The 18,507-nt window shown below is 42.8% G+C and overlaps 1 protein-coding gene across 3 annotated transcripts in view; it reads left to right on the forward strand.

Annotated features, from left to right (window-relative positions):
* The first annotated feature begins 3,396 nt into the window (after positions 1–3,396).
* The window catches only part of LOC115457906 (cornifelin homolog), a 44,168-nt gene continuing 29,057 nt past the window's right edge, over positions 3,397–18,507 (forward strand). The window contains exons 1-2 of one of the 3 annotated variants that reach the window (XM_030187592.1): positions 3,397–3,489; positions 4,911–4,981. The gene's annotated coding sequence lies outside the window, so the exon portion shown is untranslated. Of the gene's footprint in view, positions 3,490–4,910; positions 4,982–5,033; positions 5,055–18,507 lie in introns of those variants that run through there. The other 2 variants (XM_030187593.1, XM_030187595.1) reach the window with 2 other exon arrangements.

The raw sequence follows: 18,507 nt of genomic DNA on the forward strand, positions 1-18,507 counted from the left end.
TTTTTTCACCTACATCTCTGTACTAACGCTTCCCGAGCTTCCTTATTCTGCCACTGTTCCGTGATTCCGGAAGCTTCCTGGGCTTCCTTATTCTGCCACTGTTCCCAGGCTTCCTCTTATTCTGACACTGTTCTCCGATTCCGGAGCTTTAACCCATTAGTGCCCAACGTTCCCCTATGGGATTTTATTATGGGAACGTTGGGCACTAATAGGTTAAACCTTGACCACTGTGGACATGTTTTTGGTTCACTCTCCTGTCTTGTTCTTTTCTTTTTAGGCCGTGCCTCTTTAATCTCCTTTTCCTAGGGCTCAATGTAGACGGCCGTCACGGTAGCCCTTGATCTGCCACTCTCCTTTTTTGAGGGATTTCCAAAAAGCACGTCCAGCCTGCAACTATGGTCCCAACAATGATTTGCAAGCAAGATTTGTAACTGAAATGATGTGCTCTGAAACATTTCTCATTTAATGTAATGACTGCAAGCGCCTGGGCCTAGGCTGTCATTTGAAGCAGTTTATATGCACTTTAGGAAACACCAAATGACTTTTTTGCTAATTGTATATAGGGAACCGCTCCAATTAATACCTCAGCCACGCAGTTGTGCACTGAGACATAGCCATCAGGTTGCATCTATTTCTCATCTAATTACTATATTTATTGCAGTTGAGTATTGTGGTGGTGTTTTGCCCAATCCCATCAATGATTTGAGTAGAGGCAGTGCTTTGTTTGCTAGTGAAAGTACCTTTCCTATGCATTCCCATGCCCAACTTGAGACTCTGTTACCTAAAGTCCCTTTGCGTTAGCCATTCTGGGATTTTCTCTTCTTCCCCCTCCCCCAGTACATCTCTATAAATGAATACTTCATAGCTCAGTCAATGGATACAGCTGCTCCTTAAGGTTGGGGGTGTAGCCCCAGGTGGGCTATGGTCCCTCCACTTTGGAATCAGGCCCACCCAGGTGGCAAAATCAACAGCAATATAGACTATTCAGAAGCACTGTCAACATCTGGACCACCGAAAAAAAAATCAGTTCTGGTTACACCGCTGCCTTAATGTGTTTTAGCCTACTTCCTCCGGAGCTTAGTCGAGATCGGGTGGCAGAGCCGGTGGCTGGGAGGCGGGGATAGTGCTGGGCAGACTTATACGGTCTGTGCCAGAGCCGGTGGTGGGAGGCGGGGCTGGTGGCTGGGAGGCGGGGATAGTGCTGGGCAGACTTATACGGTCTGTGCCCTGAAGAGGACAGGTACATATCAAAGTAGGGTATACACAAAAATCTTGTTGGGCAGACTGGATGGACCGTGCAGGTCTTTTTCTGCCGTCATCTACTATGTTACTGTGTTCCTGTAGATGTTGGTGACAACTGGAAAAAGAAACCATTTTTCTACCAAGCACTCTGCCCTTTCACTTATGAAAATATTGAACAGAATGGCTCTGATCCTTCTTTATACCAAAAAAAAAAAAAAAAAAAACTCAGCACAAATAAGCCCTCAAGAGTGGAACAAAGGAAGGATAGCCCATTAATTCAGCAGATCTGATTTGAGCTATGTTTTGGCACCAAATCCACCTGTCTCAGGGGTCAAGTTAGTACTCTCAGCAATGGCAAGTACAATCCAAAAAAGATCATTCAAAACGATAATATTTAGCAGCAAAGTAAAACAAAAACAAACGTGTCAGGCCCAATCCAAACCACTAATGGAGTTCTCCTTACCTCTACAAATTGTCCTTGCTTCTATAAACTACCCTTACAAGTGTTTAGATAGAAATGCAATCATGATAAACGGCAGGCTGAAGGCAAGAACTCCCAATCATCACATATCATTAAGTTATTGTTCTTTCATTTGAATCGCATGCTGGGATTGAGTGATCTTCAAATGACCCCCCCCCCCCCCCTCTCCAACCGTCCTCAGTTATAAAGCAGGGCAGGAGCTGTTACTACAAATCCCAAATTTCTTTGGGATGTAAAGTTCAAAACCAGGCCTGGTCAAATAGTCTCCAGGCCGGAACTGGATAACTTGGCATCTCTGCAGCCGGCTTCATCTTCTACCCTCTTTTATTGTGCTGGTGACCTGGCCTTTTCAGACTGTACGAAAGGAAAGGCACACTGTGTCCATACTTATTCCAAAGTTGCGATCTAGTTTTCACCTACAAGTCTATATTTGGCTACCCAATTCCCCCTTGTTTCTTGGAGAAAAGACGGCTGAGGGGAGATATGATTGAGGTCTATAAAATAATGAGTGGAGTGGAACGGGTAGACGTGAATTGTTCGTTTACTCTTTCCAAAAATACTAGGACTAGGGGGCATGCGATGAAGCTGCAAAGTAGTACATTTAAAACGAATTGGAGAAAAAGTTTCTCCACTCAAGGTGTAATGAAACTCTGGCATTCGTTGCCAGAGAATGTGGTAAAGGTGGTTAGCTTAGCGGGGTTAAAAAAAAAAGGTCTGGATGGCTTCCTAAAGGAAAAGTCCATAGACCATTATTAAATGGACTTGAGGGGAAATCCACTGCTTATTTCTGAGATAAGCAGCATAAAATGTATTGAACTTTTTTGGGATCTTGCCAAGTATTTGTGACCTGGATTGGCCACTGTTGGAAACGGAATGCTGGGCTTGATGGACCTTTGGTCTGTCCCAGTGTGGCAACACTTATGTACCCCAGCCCCCTGAGCTTTGTACCACTTTGTCGTCTTCTCTTGAAGGCCTATTTTTCCTGTAATTGTATCATTGGACTTCAGTGCCTGGTAGCCAAGATCATAATGTAAGGCATTGCATTTGTTTCTTTTCCTCCAGCATTAAGAACTGCTAGTTTTACTGTCTCTCACACTGGTTCTGTGTTGGAGCATGCTTTTAATTGTACCTTGGGGAAACTGTGGCCTGCTGACATTTTCATGTTGTCTGTGGGTGCAGCAGGTGGGGTGTGACTAGCTGGCTCTTTCTCCCATCCGATGAGTTCCTTGGCAACTTCATGTCGCACAAAGCCACGTGCCGGCCTGGACACCACCTAAAGCTGGTCCCAGCTGGGGAGGGGATCTACAGCTTTCCCGCTATCTTTAGCACCCCCTCCCCAAGTCTTTAAAGTATATTGCCAGAACCTTCTCTACAACTCCTGGGTTTTTCCAAGGTACTGGAGTCTCTAGAAAATGCCTAGAAAGCTCCTAAGGCCCTGAGAGAAGGCCCGGCTCTTGCTGCCTAACCTAAATGAGTTCACTTAATGCATCCCCTGAGTCTTATTTTACTCAGCTGGTGTTTTCCTCTCAGAGGCTGCTCCATGGGATCCTGGTTCTGTCAACAATTGCTAAGGGAGGGCCTTCTATTGCGAGGAGTCCTGAATCTACTCCACCCTTGTTCTGCAGAGACCAAAAGGGGAAAAAGTTACCTCTTTCCCTAGGTAAAGGATTTTTCAGCTCGCACGGTCTGCAGTGTCCTGCTTTCCTGGAGAGAAGATTAACCGACCTGCTTCCAATTTTACTGTATCCTGTGGTTGAGCTGCCTCTGTAAGTAAATTCAGATTTCTTGGTATATTAAAAAAAACTTTCTTTTGTAGCAGGGCATCGAAGACTCTAAGGGAGCAATTCTATAACATAGTTACTAAAATGTCCATGCCTGTTGTACACGCACACGTTTAGAGTAGCAGCATATATGCACATATGTGTTCACAGATGCACATATATGCCATATTCTGCCTAAGTGCTATTCTGTAAATATATTTTTGTTTATTACAATTCTTGAAATACCACTTAAACTGATGCATAGACCAGTGGCATAGGAAGACCTGGCATTTTGGGTGGTTCAGAGTTAACTTCAATGGATCCTTCCACACCTCCCCCCCCCCCCCCCCCCCCCCCCTCCACTGCAGCCTTTTGAGATACACTTTGGAGAAGGTTCAGAGATGGAGGCAGATACTGGCCACTGGTGGAGGAGAAGGGGAATGTGGTGCTTTCTCTGGTGCCCACCTGTAGCTACACCACTGGCACAGACCAAAGTGGTATACAATCATAAAAGCCAAAAGAAACTAGAAAAAAGCGCCCATTGTAGATAAAGGGCAACGTAGATAGATTTTTTTAAAAATACTGCAGTTAACATAAAAATGAAAACAACCAAGAATTAACTTTCATTGTCATTCATATTTTTCATTCTCTTAATAACTCAAGGGCATTCCATGCCCACATGCTGCACACCAAAGGCAAGAGTAACATTCTAATCGGATCGAAGATGGAAGAGCGTTCCATAGCTATAGTCCCGGTCTATATGTCAGACCTCATAGACTTGCCAACTAGGAACACAAAATGATCAGCACGTACGTTCTTGAATCTCCACTACCCCAGCTGCAAAGGACTTAAATATAAATCCACATATGCATCCAGCTTCTCCTACATAAGCGCGCAACTGTGGAACGCACTACCAAAGGCCATAAAAACAATGCATGACCTAACAATCTTCCGAAAACTACTGAAAACCAACTTGTTCAAGAAGGTATACCATAATGATCCATCCTAAATTCTAGATAACTAGACTCTACATGAACTAGACAAAACCAAACTCTTTACACTAGACTGATAACCTACGTGCTACTAATAAAGTTACACAATACGCACTACCACTTTATTTCACACACCAGAAATGAACTTTCTATAGTTGATTGTCTAAGTTATTCACTTTACCATTTATGCACCTTAATGCAATACCACTTGTATTTCTCTATCCGGAAATGGGGAACAATGTAAGCCACATTGAGCCTGCAAATAGGTGGGAAAATGTGGGATACAAATGTAATAAATAAATAAAATAAATATTTAGCTCTTTGGAAGAACATCCTAAATTGTCTTAAGAGTCGCATTACTGAATTTTCAGTCTGTTTGAAATAAAAACTATGTTGATTTAAGATCTTGTCTTTGGATATATTATGTATTTCCAGAATCATGGCTATGCCCAGCTGATTTGGTTCTTGTTAAACAACGTTGTCCTGTGGGCCACTCATTGGAATGAGTATGTATGGCTTCTAGAAGTGGAGCTGGGGTTCTTGTACTATTTTGGTCTGCACTTAATTTTCACAAAATAGGTGAGGGTCATATTGATACTGCAAATGTCATTAGTGTGGACAATTTTTTGATATCTTTGTGTTGTCTACTGTCCTCCCAATACTCTCCAACTAGATTATTCTTCTTTCTTGAAGTTCATAACATCTTTGTCAATAGAATGTTTTACCAAAAACATAAATCCTTGGTGATTTTAACTTTCCAATCAGTCCTACATTAGAGTATGACCATGTCTTTTTGAGGTTTTGTCTGCTTTAGGCTTCACTCAAATTGTTACACATATGGCCAGACATACTTTAGACCTTTAGACCATACTTTAGATACTTTATCCTTCTAGAATAAATACTTTTCATGATGTGAGTATCCTTCCTTTATCTTGGTGGGATTATTATTGTATTCATTTCTACATATCGTATTCAAATAAAGTGTATAGTTCGTATCAAGGGAAATCTACGAGACCACATATTAATATCAATGTTTTACATGAGAAATGGGTCCCCTTTCTCGATGATACTGAGGTAACAGTATCACAGTGGAATAATTCACCGTAGGAGACTCTAGATATACTAGCCCTGAAGAGAGGTATTTCAGTCTCCTACAATATACTTTCTTTGCCCTGGTTTGCATAAGGATTGCACCAGTTATTAAGAGAACTTAAGATGAACTGAGCATAAATGGTGAAAAAATAGGGATCCAAACAATCTTCAGGAAATTTCTTACATTAGTCATACCATTATGTTATCATACAAATTTGTTTATTTATTTCAGCAGAGAGTTTAAATTGAGGGGGCGGGCTACTTTATAATACGCATGTGTATGGAGTTTTGTGAAGCAATGGAAAGTTGAACGAGTTGAGTTTTCCAGCTACGGTGTGCTAAGAATATTTGTCTTTTCGGAGATTTGGTGAGTGGAATTTATGTTATACATATTGTCATTATAATTGATGGCTTATAAAAGTAATTGTAGTTGATTCTATACGCACAGATTGACGGCTCCTGATGACGCCAACTGAGCGAAACACAAATTTTGTGTCGGGCTGGACAATTACCTGGAGAGTGGAGTAAGAGTGCCTAACTCTAGACCAGCTAATGAACTGAGGACTTTGGGAAGACTTCCGTGGGTGCAAATTGGGATTGTGCGACGGGTAGAAGTGGACTGATTCGGTTTACCCGGAGGACTAGTGACTCATTGGAAAGGAAATTTTCACCACGGACTGACTCCTAAACATTGGACAAGGTTTTTAACACGTTATAGATGTGGGGAATGAATGTAGGGTTATGTTTTATATGTTTTTGATAGTTTGCTGTGCTTTTTTTAATAGAAAAATGATTTTTGAAGGAGGAACCTTTCCAACTCCTATCCCAAACACACTTTTCTCTCTCTTCTCTTCTTAGAAAGATCAAACTCTGCCTCTCCTCCTGCAAGCGCATCCTCAAACTGGAACTTTGCCAATAGGAGTGTCTGTCGTCCTTCTTATATATAGGAATCTAGCACCCTCAAAATTAGGGAATGTATTTAAGCGTCAATAACACAACCAAGTGGTAATATAAGGGGGGGGAGGGGAGAACAGTCTGCTTATTGCCAGGCTTCCTATCTCAGTCCCAAAGAAAACATGTTGACCTCCCTTTTCCCAACCCATGATGCTCCTCTCTGTTGAGGTAGTAGAGTGGCCCTGGGTCTCTCTGGCATCAATACACAGTGTATAATATCTTTCTAGGAATGAAGCCAACCAATATGATTTTATTTGAATTATTAGATTTGATAACCTAGCTTCCACCAAGTAATTGATGTGTTTTATATAATTAGTAATGCAATAAAACAACAATTTAAAAAAGCCACACTCAAACAATATTAAAAAAAAATCAAACCACAAAATTATAAACACATAGGGTAAAAATTCTATAAAGGGCACTCAAAAATCGGCACTCAGTGCTGTTGATAATGGACACTCAAAGAGGAGCATTTGTTATAGAATAGCATTGAGTGCCGATTTCAGTGTCCAAATTTGAGCGCACGGACTCACGCCCGCTGAAACCAAGTGTAATTCCCGGCTCCCAATTTGAACACATCTCGATATACTATAACACTGTGTGCAAATTTTAGGCATGCCTCTGACCTGTACCTCCCATGGCTATGCCCTCTTCTGAGTTGCGCGAACATTGTAATATAATAGCGTGTAGCAAGATGTGTGCCCAAATTCAAATTGGTGCCAGTTAGTACCCCATTCTTGGCACTAATTGGCTCCTTAGCCAATTTAATTGGGTGCACAACCTGGATTGGTGCCCAATTTTTGAACAACATATATAGAATCTGGGGGCAATCCCTGTTGTGAAGAATAAAGAGGCTGGGAGGGCTTGTACAACTGCAAGCAGTTGGTCAGACTCTTTGGTATTCCTTTACTAATACATTTTATTTATTTATTTATTTATTTATTTGTTGCATTTGTATCCCACATTTTCCCACCTATTTGCAGGCTCAATGTGGCTTACATAGTACCGCGTTGGCGATCGCCAGTTCCGGTATGAGAAATACCGTGTGGCATTACGTCAGAGTCCATCAGTGACAGAGTAGATTGGTAATCAAAGAGGAAGAGTTAAGTTTTGTCCAGTTATGGTCTACGTTTCTTTGTGTTAAGTTGGATCGTTATGGTATGCCTTTTCGAACAAGTTGGTTTTTAATGATTTCCGGAAGTTTTGTTAGGTCATGCATTGTTTTCAATGACCAACCATCAGATCGTTATCTCAGTCCTAGCTAATAGAGAGTTGGGCTATGTGGTCAAAATTCCCCTCCCTCCACCATCAGATGAGCTTCAATGTTTAGAATAAGTGGGAGGGAGAGGTGCTGCTGTGGAGACTCTTGAGTAGTGAGCACGTGCCACGTCACTGATGTATATATCGATTTTTCAAATTTTCTGCTTGATTTTTAAATCGATATTTGGATTGAATGCTGAGGGTTTGAGTGAGTTACTGATATTTCCATCTGTAGGTAGGCAATTAGGTTTTTTAAGAACTGTGAAGTTGGGTTTCTCTTGTATAAAAAATATTTGATTCAAGCCTATTTTTGAGCTGTCTTTTCCTTCAGTTGGGGCGAGAGTATGGAATACACTGCCTTTAAATTTGAGGTTAGTTCCTTCTTATTGTTCTTTCAGGAAATTGTTATAAAGTTATCTTTTTGAACAATAATTTAAATTTGCTTTTAGTTGTGTTTTTAGATTGTTAATTTTCTCTGTATTGTTGGAGCCTTTCTGTTCCTTGTTTGTTGTAAACCACGTTGAATCCTTCTGGAATAACAGCGGAATAGAAAACTTCAATAGTGTAGTATGACATGAGTATGCCTAGCTGTTTTGGGCAGAAAAACTGGGGCAGGAGGAGGTGGGAGTGAGGGATTGATCCTAGGAAGGCAGGCACTGATGGACGGTTGGATTAAAGAACAATGAAGTCAACAAGAACACGACTGGTTGGCCAAGTGCTTTCTTTTCCGGCCAGGAACTGTTACAGCAGAGAAGATGACGTGGTAATTAACTATGGACCGCCAGTATAAAGGGACAATCTATCTTACAACATGCAGTCAACTTTGTGGGTTATATGGGACGTGCTACCAATTTTTCCGTTTCCAGAATTCTTATCGATGGCAATTCCGTTCGCAAGCTTGATCCAGCTTGGTATTGCATTGGAAAAGACTTAGAGGTCCTTTTACTAAGGTGCGCTGAAAAGTGGCCTGCATTGGTATACAATAAGACTTATATGGAAATATAATGTTTGATTTCTTACAGAATATTTCTAAAAAGCAAGGAAAAGACCTCAAAACGCCCCACCGCTTACTTTCAATTTTCAGCGGCTTTAACTGGGGGCGTGGTGTTCATCACTGGTCAAGTTTTTTGACTTCACGGAAGTGTAATTGAATACGCTGAGCTGTTTTTCCTGCATCGGCAGTGGATTACAATTGTAGCAGAAGCCTTGCTTCATTCTCTTTGAGCTTAATATTCATATATCTATATATCACAAGACTCCTGAAGAAGGCATCTGTAGCGCCGAAACACGGCTGTGTTGAGTCGAGTGTATATTTAAATAAAGAGATTGTTCCTAACCTACGTCGCCTACTAGTGTTGTTCAAGAGCCTACTCCCCCTTTCCTTAGAAAAACAAAGTCACCAGACTAAGGTAGAAAAAATCATTTTATTTTCATTTTAGTGTTTAGAATATGTCCAGTTTGAGAATTTACACCTGCTGTCTTATTTTGCACTGGGTATACTGGACCTGTAACAGCTTACAGAAATTATTTATAATGAAAGAAAATCACGTTATTTTTTTCTCCTATACTAGTATAATATTTTCAATTATGTCTGTTTATATGCGCCATGGCTGGTATAAGGGGTGTGGCTAATGTGGGTGTGGTTATAATAGGGGTGGAGCCATAACATAGTAGATGACGGCAGAAAAAGACCTGCATGGTCCATCCAGTCTGCCCAACAAGATAAACTCATATGTGCTAGTTTTTTGTGTATACCTTACCTTGATTTGTACCTGTCTTTTTCAGGGCACAGACCATATAAGTCCGCCCAGTACTATCCCCGCCTCCCAACCACCAGCCCCGCCTCCCACCACCGGCTTTGGCACAGACCGTATAAGTCTACCCAGCACTATCCCCGCCTCCCAACCACCAGCCCTGGCACAGACCGTATAAGTCTGCCCAGCACTAGCCCCGCCTCCCAACTGTCTCTGCCACCCATTCAAGGCTAAGCTCCTGAGGATCCCTTCCTTCTGAACATATGTGGTGACCCCACCCATAATGAGTACCAGCACCTTTTTGTCTACAAAAAAAAGCACTGGTTATCTCTATCATGAAGGCCCAGTGTTTCTTTTTTTCTGTTTCTGTTTAAACTGTTTTGAATACAATAATTGTTATAACTTGTTCTTTGTAAGAATTTGTTTCTTTTAGCTCCATTAAGCTCCAGCTGCAAGTTTTAAGATAGCTGAATGCTATGAGGAGGTACTGTATAATTTGTGTGACAATAAATCTCTGTGCAGACGTGTTTCCATTCTGTCGACACAGCCGCAGTGATTAAATAGTTAATAGCTTACCCCATGTCACCCGGAGAACTAGGCACCGTTTCCCAAATTTTTGGGAGACCATCCTGTGAGCAACCCTCGCACCTGGCTCACGTTTGTGCAGTTTCCACTTCATACAATGTTACTATAACTTACATTTTTTTCCCCTCTGGCGACTGCAGCACCTTAGGGTGTGACAAGCAGGCAGCTGCCACCATGCATAATCACGTTAATTAAATTAATTATGGCTTTGCTCTTAAGTACTGGCATTTAATATATGTAAATTTAATCCCAATCAACAGTGGTTACCTAGTGGTACTGTGTAACTCAATAACAATGTAACTTATTTTTTAATAACTTAATTTTTAAATTTTTTTTAAAATTTTTTCATAGATCCTGTCTCAATTTTATTATTATATTTATATTGTTAGGAAATGAGATTTATTCATGTTGTTAAGAGATGAGATTTGAAAGAGGGAAAGTGCCTGTGTACGTTGGCGGTCTGAAACTTTTTGTACTGATGGACTCGCTGAACAGTCACTCTTCACTGGGGAAAAACACCTCTGTTTTCATATATCGCTTTCTCTCTATAATTCAGAGTGTCTCTTTTTCTTAATATATTTTTAGCAGCGAGTATAGCTTAAATAATGGATTCTGTCAGCTTCATAAATAAATTGTTATGGAGTCACACAGGCTATGGAGGAGTGGCCTAGTGGTTAGGGTGGTGGACTTTGGTCCTGGGGAACTGAGGAACTGAGTTTGATTCCCACTTCAGGCACAGGCAGCTCCTTGTGACTCTGGGCAAGTCACTTAACCCTCCATTGCCCCATGTAAGCCGCATTGAGCCTGCCATGAGTGGGAAAGCGTGGGGTACATAAGTACATAAGTAGTGCCATACTGGGAAAGACCAAAGGTCCATCTAGCCCAGCATCCTGTCACCGACAGTGGCCAATCCAGGTCAAGGGCACCTGGCACGCTCCCCAAACGTAAAAACATTCCAGACAAGTTGTACCTAAAAATGAGGAATTTTTCCAGTCCATTTAATAGCGGTCTATGGACTTGTCCTTTAGGAATCTATCTAACCCCTTTTTAAACTCCGTCAAGCTAACCGCCCGTACCACGTTCTCCGGCAATGAATTCCAGAGTCTAATTACACGTTGGGTGAAGAAAAATTTTCTCCGATTCGTTTTAAATTTACCACACTGTAGCTTCAACTCATGCCCTCTAGTCCTAGTATTTTTGGATAGCGTGAACAGTCGCTTCACATCCACCCGATCCATTCCACTCATTATTTTATACACTTCTATCATATCTCCCCTCAGCCGTCTCTTCTCCAAGCTGAAAAGCCCTAGCCTTCTCAGCCTCTCTTCATAGGAAAGTCATCCCATCCCCACTATCATTTTCGTCGCCCTTCGCTGTACCTTTTCCAATTCTACTATATCTTTTTTGAGATACGGAGACCAGTACTGAACACAATACTCCAGGTGCGGTCGCACCATGGAGCGATACAACGGCATTATAACATCCGCACACCTGGACTCCATACCCTTCTTAATAACACCCAACATTCTATTCGCTTTCCTAGCCGCAGCAGCACACTGAGCAGAAGGTTTCAGCGTATCATCGACGACGACACCCAGATCCCTTTCTTGATCCGTAACTCCTAACGCGGAACCTTGCAAGACGTAGCTATAATTCGGGTTCCTCTTACCCACATGCATCACTTTGCACTTGTCAACATTGAACTTCATCTGCCACTTGCACGCCCATTCTCCCAGTCTCGCAAGGTCCTCCTGTAATCGTTCACATTCCTCCTGCGACTTGACGACCCTGAATAATTTTGTGTCATCGGCGAATTTAATTACCTCACTAGTTATTCCCATCTCTAGGTCATTTATAAATACATTAAAAAGCAACGGACCCAGCACAGACCCCTGCAGGACCCCACTAACTACCCTCCTCCACTGAGAATACTGGCCACGCAATCCTACTCTCTGCTTCCTATCTTTCAACCAGTTCTTAATCCATAATAATACCCTACCTCCGATTCCATGACTCTGCAATTTCTTCAGGAGTCTTTCGTGCGGCACTTTGTCAAACGCCTTCTGAAAATCCAGATATACAATATCAACCGGCTCCCCATTGTCCACATGTTTGCTTACCCCCTCAAAAAAATGCATTAGATTGGTGAGGCAAGACTTCCCTTCACTAAATCCGTGCTGACTTTGTCTCATCAGTCCATGTTTTTGTATATGCTCTGCAATTTTATTCTTAATAATAGCCTCCACCATCTTGCCCGGCACCGACGTCAGACTCACCGGTCTATAATTTCCCGGATCTCCTCTGGAACCCTTCTTAAAAATCGGAGTAACATTGGCTACCCTCCAGTCTTCCGGTATTACACTCGATTTAGGGACAGATTGCATATTTCTAACAGTAGCTCCGCAAGTTCATTTTTTAGTTCTATTAATACTCTGGGATGAATACCATCAGGTCCCGGTGATTTACTACTCTTCAGCTTGCTGAACTGACCCATTACATCCTCCAAGGTTACAGAGAATTTGTTTAGTTTCTCCGATTCCCCCGCTTCAAATATTCTTTCCGGCACCGGTGTCCCCCCCAAATCCTCCTCGGTGAAGACCGAAGCAAAGAATTCGTTTAATTTCTCCGCTACGGCTTTGTCCTCCTTGATCGCCCCTTTAACACCATTTTCGTCCAGCGGCCCAACCGACTCTTTGGCCGGTTTCCTGCTTTTAATGTATCTAAAAAAGTTTTTACTATGTATTTTTGCTTCCAACGCTAATTTCTTCTCAAAGTCCTTTTTTGCCCTCCTTATCTCCGCTTTGCATTTGGCTTGGCATTCCTTATGATCTATCCTGTTACTTTCAGTTGGTTCTCTTCTCCACTTTCTGAAGGATTGTTTTTTGGCTCTAATGATTTCCTTTATCTTACTGTTTAGCCACGCCGGCTGACGTTTAGTCTTTTTTTCCCTTTTTTCTAATACGTGGAATATATTTGTCCTGAACCTCCAGGATGGCGTTTTTAAACAGCATCCACGCCTGATGCAAGTTTTTTACTCTGCGAGCTGCTCCTTTCAGTCTTTTTTTCACCATTTTTCTCATTTTGTCGTAATCACCTTTTCTATAGTTAAACGCTAGCGTACTTGATTTCCTAGTTTCACTTCCTTCAATGCCAATATCAAAACCGATCATATTATGATCACTGTTATCAAGCGGCCCTCGTATCGTTACCCCCTGCACTAGATCATGAGCACCACTAAGGACTAAGTCTAGTATTTTTCCTTCTCTTGTCGGCTCCTGAACTAGCTGTTCCATGAAGCTGTCCTTGATTTCATCAAGAAATCTTATGTCCCTTGCGTGTACAGATGTTACATTACCCCAGTCTATATGCGGGTAATTGAAATCCCCCATTATTATTGTGTTGCCCAGTTTGTTTGCGTCCCTGATTTCCTTTAACATTTCCGCATCCGTCTGTTCGTCCTGGCCAGGCGGACGGTAGTACACTCCTATCACTATCCTTTTCCCCTTTGCACATGGAATTTCAATCCACAGTGATTCCAAGGAGTGTTTTGCTTCCTGCAGAATTTTCAATCTATTTGATTCAAGGCTCTCGTTAATATACAATGCTACCCCTCCACCAATCCGATTCACCCTATCACTACGATATAATTTGTACCCCGGTATGACAGTGTCCCACTGGTTATCCTCCTTCCACCAGGTCTCAGAGATGCCTATTATATCTAATTTTTCATTTAGTGCAATATATTCTAACTCCCCCATCTTATTTCTTAGGCTCCTGGCATTCGCATATAGACATTTCAAACTATGTTTGTTGTTCCTAAGTACATCATGCTCAGTACTTGACAGTATTAATTGGCAATCTTTTGTCTGATTTTTATTGTTATTTAAAGATACCCGATCTACTACAATCTCTTTTGCAACCTCACTATCAGGATACTCTATCTTCCCTGTTATGGTGATATCTTTGAAAGATACCTTATCCCGAACCATGCTCTTTTGAGCGACTGTCGGCCTTCCCCCCATTTCTAGTTTAAAAGCTGCTCTATCTCCTTCTTAAACGCCGATGCCAGCAGCCTGGTCCCACTCTGGTTAAGATGGAGCCCATCCTTTCGGAATAGGCTCCCCCTTCCCCAGAATGTTGCCCAGTTCCTAACAAATCTAAAGCCCTCCTCCCTGCACCATCGTCTCATCCACGCATTGAGACTCTGGAGCTCTGCCTGTCTCTTGGGCCCTGCGCGTGGCACAGGTAGCATTTCAGAAAATGCTACCCTGGAGGATCTGGATTTCAGCTTTCTACCTAAGAGCCTAAATTTTGCTTCCAGAACCTCTCTCCCACATTTTCCTATGTCATTGGTACCCACATGTACCAAGACAGCGGACTCCTCCCCAGCACTATCTAGAATCCTATCTAGGTGACACGTGAGGTCCGCCACCTTCGCACCAGGCAGGCAAGTCACCAGGCGATCCTCACGTCCACCAGCCACCCAGCTATCTATATGCCTAATGATCGAATCATTACAAATGTAACAAAAATAAAATAGATACTATTGGAGATTCTACATGGAATGTTGCTATTCCACTAGCAACATTCCATGTAGAAGGCTGCGCAGGCTTCTGTTTCTGTGAGTCTGACGTCCTGCACGTACGTGCAGGACGTCAGACTCACAGAAGCAGAAGCCTGCGCGGCCACATTGGTGATCTGCAAGGGCCGACTTCTACATGGAATGTTGCTAGTGGAATAGCAACATTCCATGTAGAATCTCCAATAGTAGCAACAGGGGAGGAGTGGCCTAGTGGTTAGGGTGGTGGACTTTGGTCCTGGGGAACTGAGGAACTGAGTTCGATTCCCACTTCAGACACAGGCAGCTCCTTGTGACTCTGGGCAAGTCACTTAACCCTCCATTGCCCCATGTAAGCCGCATTGAGCCTGCCATGAGTGGGAAAGCGCAAGGTACAAATGTAACAAAAATAAAATAGATACTATTGGAGATTCTACATGGAATGTTGCTATTCCACTAGCAACATTCCATGTAGAAGGCTGCGCGGCCACATTGGTGATCTGCAAGGGCCGACTTCTAGTGGAATAGCAACATTCCATGTAGAATCTCAAATAGTAGCAACAGTGGAGGAGTGGCCTAGTGGTTAGGGTGGTGGACTTTGGTCGATTCCCACTTCAGGCACAGGCAGCTCCTTGTGACTCTGGGCAAGTCACTTAACCCTCCATTGCCCCATGTAAGCCGCATTGAGCCTGCCATGAGTGGGAAAGTGCGGGGTACAAATGTAAGAAAAAAAAAAAAAAACATATACAATGCACTTGTCTTAAAGTTTTTGCCTCTCAAACGATTTCAACCAAAGCATAAGCAATACACTTATCTTAAAAGTAAGAGATAGGATCTATAAAAAAAAAAATTTAAAAATAAAAAAAAAATAAAAAATTGTTATTAAAAAATAAGTTACATTGTTATTGAGTTACATATAGTACCACTAGGTAACCACTGCTAATTGAGATTAATTTTCATTTTTCGAGTGGTTAAGTTCTTTCTTTTTGGAATATAATATATGTAAACCGCTTTGATTGTACCACAGAAAGGCAGTGAATCAAGTCTCATAAACATAACTGATAAACAGATGTAGGGAGTTAGCACAGCTGCCAGGTATTGAGGGCTGCCCTTGTAAATAGCCTTGTGAGGAAGACCAAGATTTTCATGTTGAATTCAATAGGTAAACAGGCAGCCGATGATGCTGAAGTAAAAGAGGAGCAATTTGATCAGTCCTTCGTAAGTACAGAAGTACATAAGTGTTGCCATACTGGGAGAGATCGAAGGCCCATCAAGCCCAGCATCCTGTTTCCAACAGTGGCCAATCCAGGTCACAAGTACCTGGCAGAAACCCAAACAATAGTAACATTCCATGTAGAACCCCAAAGAGTAGCAAGATACTAGAATTCTAAAGAATAACAAGATTCCATGCAGAATTTCAAAGTGTAGCAACATTCCATTTAGAACCCCAAAGAGTAGCAAGATTCCATTCAGAATCCCAAGTACATAAGTATTGCCATACTGGGACAGACCGAAGGTCCTTCAAGCCCAGCATCCTGTTTCCAGCAGTGGCCAATCCAGGTCAAACACCGATGGCACTTCATGTGGTGTCTTTGACCGATGACCCACTTGTTGCTTTGTATCTGCACTTGAAAGCTAAGTTACTCTTTCGACTTTCACCTGCTATATGGATCCCGAGCTGATTCTGTCGAGCTTTTAGCATCTTTTCATTCATTTTGGAACTAAAAGGGTTTTTGCCTATGGTGATATAATTCCCAGCAGAAGCTTACTCAACCCTTGTTATTACTAAATGACTACTTGGGTTGGAGGTTGGGTTAAATTCAGAGGCTTTCCCCTTAATTCCCTTTAAAACAGATGCACTCCACAGAATCTCTAGTCTATTGTTGAAATTAATATTTTTTGCCAATAAATGAGAGAGTTTTGTTTTGTTGTAATTTATATATAATACCCTCTCACCCTCGAGTTGTGACATGTTACAATAGGGAGGAACAGGTAGCCAATCCTCCTCTCTTCCAGCGTATACATGTTGAGGTTCATAAGCCTGTCCCTATAATTTTTGCATTCAAGACCGCTTACTAATTTCGTAGCCGCCCTCTGGACTGACTCCATCCTGTTTATATCTTTTCGTAGGTGCGGTCTCAAGAACTGCACTCAGTACTCCAAATGGGGCCTCACCAGAGACTTATCTTTTGTCTTCTGGGCATAACTGGGGGGGGGGGGGGGGGGGAGGGTATTCACCAGTTTACAATTGTCCACTCCTTCCCACTGAAGAACACTGGGGTCCAGTGGGTGTGTCAAATTGGCACTACCGCCCAGCTACCGTGTGCCCCGAGCGGGAATTCCATTTTTGGCACACGCCCAAACACACGGTAGAAAATATGTTCTATTTTCTACTACAGGGCCCTTACCCGGCGGTAATCGGCAGTTGGCGCACGCACTGCACACTTACCACCCGGTTAGAGCTTGAGACCTCACCGCTAAGTCAGTGGGTGGTGTTAGGGTCTCAGGGCGAAGATGGACGTGCGCAGGTTTTCATTTTGCCAGAACGTTAAAAAAATCCTCTTTTTTTTTTTTCCAGGCGCGCTCAGGAAATGGACCAGCGCGTATCCAAAACACACGCCTACACCAGCGCAGGCCACTTTTGAGGACGCCTTAGTAAAAGGGCCCTTAGGTGTGGATCTACTTATTCTTTACCCATAAATCCTTGGGTGGGAAGCAGGCTGTGTGGATATTGACGTTGCCTCCAGGTCTCCTCTCATTGGGTGGCTGGGAACAGGGCCACCGAGAGACAAAGCCGGGCCCGGGACAAACACCCCCCTGCTGCATCCAAAGAGGCTGTTTGTACCCGGCAGGAAGGACGTACTCTGCTCTGTGGCACTGCTGTGTACAGGAACAGGAGAGTAATGCTAACGCCAGGCGGGCCCCCCTTGGATGCCGGGGCCCTGGGGAATTCCCCCCCCCCCGCCCCCCTCTCGGCGGCCCTGGCTGGGAAGTGAGGTGGAGGGAGAGCACCATGGTCTGTCTGTGATTACATCCCTGTGTAAATCACTCTTGAAACACGAGTGGTGTTTCAAAGAGAAAATCTATACTGAACTGAACTAATGTAGTAGTACAACCTTCATCCATTCTTTTGTGCATATGTTGATATTAAGCTTGAACCACCTTTCTTAAAATACAAAACACTCCTTAAAACTTATCTTTTTTTAATCAAGGCTTTTCCTGATGTGGCGCAACCAAGAATAGATTGATAACCCTTAGACAGCAATGCAGTATTGTTTTCTGCGTGTTCTGTTAGCACACCCTCCCTCCCTTTTGTGGTTCAAACAGGGTAGAAGTTGTTTTTTCAAATATGTCCCTAGGCCTCATCCTCCTGATGCCTCCCATTTCTCTTCATTTTATCAGGTTTTTATTCTTATTGTAAACTGCTTTGCTGTTATGATATGGGGTATATTAAATAAATGTGACATGCAGAAAGCATGTCAAGCTCTCAGCCCTCTTCTTCCTTAATCTTATGGATTTCCTCTCGTTCTGGGCAGCTGTCTGCTTCTTGGGCTCCTGGATACCTATCAGGGCTCCCGAGTGCTACGCGGTTCTTTCAGAGGTCAGTGGCTCTCTCTGGATCTCTGAAGCTTATATCTCCCGTTTCTAAAAACCTCCACCTTGCGTTGACTGGATTCTGGTCCCCAGGAGCGCAGGACACTAATGAGAAGCTGATACAGGGATGAAACCTGATTTAGCATTTCTCGTGGAGCTGTTTCTGAGGTTGACCTCTTCCCCCCCCCCCCCCCCACCCCCCACACAAAAGGTCCTGCAAGTGACTATCTGCTAA

The sequence above is a fragment of the Microcaecilia unicolor genome, chromosome 14, assembly GCF_901765095.1.
Source record: "Microcaecilia unicolor chromosome 14, aMicUni1.1, whole genome shotgun sequence".
Taxonomy (NCBI): Eukaryota; Metazoa; Chordata; class Amphibia; order Gymnophiona; family Siphonopidae; genus Microcaecilia; species Microcaecilia unicolor.